Consider the following 4,350-nt stretch of genomic DNA (forward strand, 5'->3'; position numbering starts at 1 on the left):
ACCAGCGCTAATCCCATTGAACACGCGTCATCGCATTTCGTCCGAAATCGGACGCAAACGCGGCGATAAAAATATCGCTAGGCCTTGATAATATGCCCCGTTGTCCTTTGGCTTATGTAACATTTCCTATACACTGATTTACACAAGTATGATTGATTGTCTGTGTAATATGTGTGTGATGCAAAGTGCTCTGACATACTTTAATGGTATGAGGAGCGCTATATAACAAATCCAATGCATCTGAGAGAGAGTGGTTATGGAGACTTGGTCACTGTTAAAGGGTGCTAGTGAGAGAATCCGTGGTGGAGGTGGTCATTGGGGGTGCCAACTAACATTGTTGCACTGGGTGCCACCAGCGCTAAAGCCGGCCCTGCCCCCTGTGGACGCCCATGCCACTATGCATTACACATGGTGCTCCAGCCACGGTTCCTCTCCAGCTCGCACTCTCTGTTCTATTCTGAAGCTCCTCTGCATTTCAGGGCTCAGTAGGACAAGACACGGGCTTCATTTTCCTGCACCATCCCTTTGGCACTCTCTTCTAGGTGAACTCCTGTGCATCTCATCGCATGTCACATCTAGACAACACCTGGAGACGCTGCTCTTTTCTAGTTCCTTCGGAGTACCCTCTGCCCCCCCTCCATCTTATAATTTAATCAGAAGCACCAGGAGACCTCGGACTTTATAGTGCGCTCTGACACAATAACAAGATTGAGGCAAAGTTTTTTCAAATAATTATTGGATTATAGTGATTGACTGCCTAGAACAGTTGCTGTTAAGTAAATTACCAAGCAGAAAGAATAGTCACATTTGAATAAAAGAGTAGCGTCTGCCTCTTGCTCTGGTGTTGTTTTCGCCCTCAGGCTGCTCCCCGCCCCGTCTCACCTCTCTGAGAGCCAGTGCCCCCTTTGACCCTCTACCTGCCGCCCATCCCCTCCCCCGCCTCTTCTCCTGGTTCACACCTTGGTGCTTTCACACTTAACATCACCTCCAGCTCGCATTTTCAGAGAGGGCCCCGGGCTCCCTATCACCATCATGAGGAGGAGGAAGAGAGAGGGAGGACAGAGGAAGACTTGGTGGGGTTGGGGAGACGGATACGGTGGGTGTGAGAATGAACGAAGAGGGGGGAGAGAAAGAGAGAGAGAAGGAGTGGGGAAAGAGAGACCGAGAAGTAGGGAGGAAGGAAGATGAGAGAGCAAGTGGGGGGTTTGGTTGAGGGAGAGCAGCTTCAGAGAAGTGAGACCTGTGTTCTAACTCCGCCAGTGAAGACAGCAGGTCCAAAGGAGAAAGAACCAGGCCAGACAGAGTAGATCTAGGCAGTGTGCATGGAGGCAGGCTCGGTGGGTCCGGAAGAGGGACAGGGTAGGCAGAACAGCTCCAGAGAAGGGTGAGCAGAACCGGACCAGGGCGAGCCGATCCGGACCAGCAGATCCTCCCTGAGCAGGGAGACGGCGGTATACACTATCAGAATGTAGTGTTCAGCTTTTGTGGTGCTAGGGGGTAACTTCAGGGTTCAGGGTGGGTGTGGGTTTTAAGGTGCCAGCGAGTAATTTTAAGGTTCAGGTGGGTTAGGGATTGGGGTGCCAGGGGGATAATGTTAGGGTTCAGGGTGGGTATGGGTTTTGGGGTACCAGGGGGGTAATTTTAGGGTTCAGGGTGGGTACAGGTTTTGGGGTGCAAGGGGGGAAATTTTAGGGTTCAGGGTGGGTATGGGTTTTGGGGTGCAGGGGGACAATTTTAGGGGTCAGGGCGGTATGGATTATGGGGTGTCAGGGGGTAATTTTAGGGTTTAGGGTGGGTATGAGTTTTGGGGTGCCAGGGGGACAATTTTAGGGGTCAGTGTGGGTATGGGTTATGGGTACCAGGGGGGTAAATATAGGGTCTGGGGCAGGTATGAGTTGTGGGGGGCAGGGGTAGTTTTAAGGTTCAGGGTGAGTATGGGTTTTGGGGTGCCAGGGGCGTAATTTTATGATTCAGGGAGGGTATGAGTTTTGGGGGGGGTGGGGTAATTTTAGGGTTCAGGGTGGGTATGGGTTTTGGGGTGCTAGGGGGTAATTTTAGGGGCCAGGGCCGGTATGGATTTTGGGGTGCCACAAAAGAAAGATGGCTGTGGCACAACATCCCTATGGTGTATGAGATCCTATGCGACCTGCTTCCTGCCCCCCATGGCTCCTCCTGCGCCCCAGTGTTTCTTGTGCCCCACCTGGCACACATCATGTCAGAGGATGGTGATGATGTTAACATTTTAACCCCCCCCCTCCCCCGGAAAAATTTCTGCGGACGCCCGTGATCACGATAGTACCATTTCTGAAGATCGTAGCAGTGGTATTACCTTTGAAAGCAGGTGAGTCTGATTGTTAGTTTACGTGAAACACACTAACCCCAGGAAAGTCCTAGGGGAGGGAACTAGAGGCACGTGGCACTAGGAGCGAGCTAGCCTCCAACATAATATGAGCACACAACTGAAGCTGCTCCTAAGATTATGACCAAAAGGCTCTCTTAAGTTAAAAGTGAGAGTGCTGGCGTCTCACAAAAAGTGAAGGACTGTCCTCACAGAGGCCCACCCTCTACCAAACAGAGTTTTTAGAGGGCGAGGACTGCAGATGATGAAGCATGACACTTTGTGGTGTTGAGGACAGTCCTTCACTTTTTGTGAGATGCCAGCACTCTCACTTTTCACTTAAGAGAGCCTTTCAGTCAATCTTAGGAGCAGCTTCTGTTGTGCACTCATTGTTAGTTTACTGCCATACAGGATGTTTGTGGTTTTGGTGAAATGCAGGTGTTGCGTTATAACTGTGTTCCATTTTGAGGGATAAGAGGTATAAATGAGACCCTTCCTCTTTATTCCTTTTGCGGCGTCGTAGTACATATCCGCAATAAGTAAATCAAGATGACTTTTTGTCGGGAAACAACCTTTACAACGCAACTTTTACAACGAACTACCATTACAACGAAACTTTTACAACGCAAAAACTTTTACAACGCATACCATTACAACGCAGGATTTTACAACGCAAGTACCTTTACAACGCATACCATTACAACGTAAGTATTGGTAAGTATATAATTATTTTTAAAATATTATATGTTTGGGTTTTTGGGTAAAGGGGTATTTTTAGGGTTCAGGGTCAGTTTTCAGTTTTTGGGTAAAGGGGCATTTTTAGGGTTCAGGGTCAGTTTTTAGTTTTTGGGTAAAGGGGCATTTTTAGGGTTCAGGGTCAGTTTTCAGTTTTTGGGTAAAGGGGAATTTTTAGGGTTCAGGGTAAGTTTTCAGTTTTTGGGTAAAGGGGTATTTTTAGGGTTCAGGGTCAGTTTTCAGTTTTTGGGTAAAGGGGTATTTTTAGGGTTCAGGGTCAGTTTTCAGTTTTTGGGTAAAGGGGTATTTTTAGGGTTCAGGGTCAGTTTTCAGTTTTTGGGTAAAGGGGTATTTTTAGGGTTCAGGGTCAGTTTTCAGTTTTTGGGTAAAGGGGTATTTTTAGGGTTCAGGTCAGTTTTGGGTTTTTGGGTAAAGGGGTATTTTTAGGGTTCAGGGACAGTTTTGGGTTTTTGGGGTACAGGGTTAATTTGTAAAAATAAAATAAAATTATATTTAAATTAAATTAAATGTAATTAAATAAAAATTAATTATATTTTAATAATTTAAATTAATTTAAATTAAAAAATTTTTTTTAGGGTTCAGGGTCAGTTTTGGGTTTTTGGGGTACAGGGTTAATTTGTAAAAATAAATTAAAATTATATTTAAATTAAATTAATTAAAATTTAATTATATTTTAATAATTTAAAATAATTTATATTAAAAAAAACATTATATACTTACCAATATTTACGTTGTAATGGTATGCGTTGTAAAGGTACTTGCGTTGTAAAATCTTGCGTTGTAATGGTATGCGTTGTAAAAGTTTTTGCGTTGTAAAAAATTTGTTGTAATGGTAGTCGTTGTAAAAGTATGCGTTGTAACGTCATACATCCCTTTTTGTCAGTTTACGTTTGAGGTTTTTAGCCATAGTGGAGGATAGGTTGGGGGATGAATGATGGAAAAGGAGTTTGGTCCGTGCAGTTTCCGGAGAGAGGGTAGGAGGTAGCTGTTGGGGCCTGCATCCTGAATACTCAGTGCAGCTTGTAGGGAATCCTTAGCATCGGTTTTCGGGAGTTCAGCTGGTTGCCTGCGGTCAGAAAGGGTAAGTCTGTCTGCTTTCCCACGTATGTGCAGGCAGCATCAGGTTAGATATTAGGCTGTGCACATTCTATTAGGGATGATCGTCCCCATCTTAATGAATGTGGTCTTATTTCCAAGTTGCTGATCCTAGTTCTGTTGTCATTCACTCTCTGTCTTTCCTGCAAGGCAAACAGAGC

The sequence above is a fragment of the Lissotriton helveticus genome, chromosome 5_1, assembly GCF_964261635.1.
Source record: "Lissotriton helveticus chromosome 5_1, aLisHel1.1, whole genome shotgun sequence".
Taxonomy (NCBI): domain Eukaryota; kingdom Metazoa; phylum Chordata; class Amphibia; order Caudata; family Salamandridae; genus Lissotriton; species Lissotriton helveticus.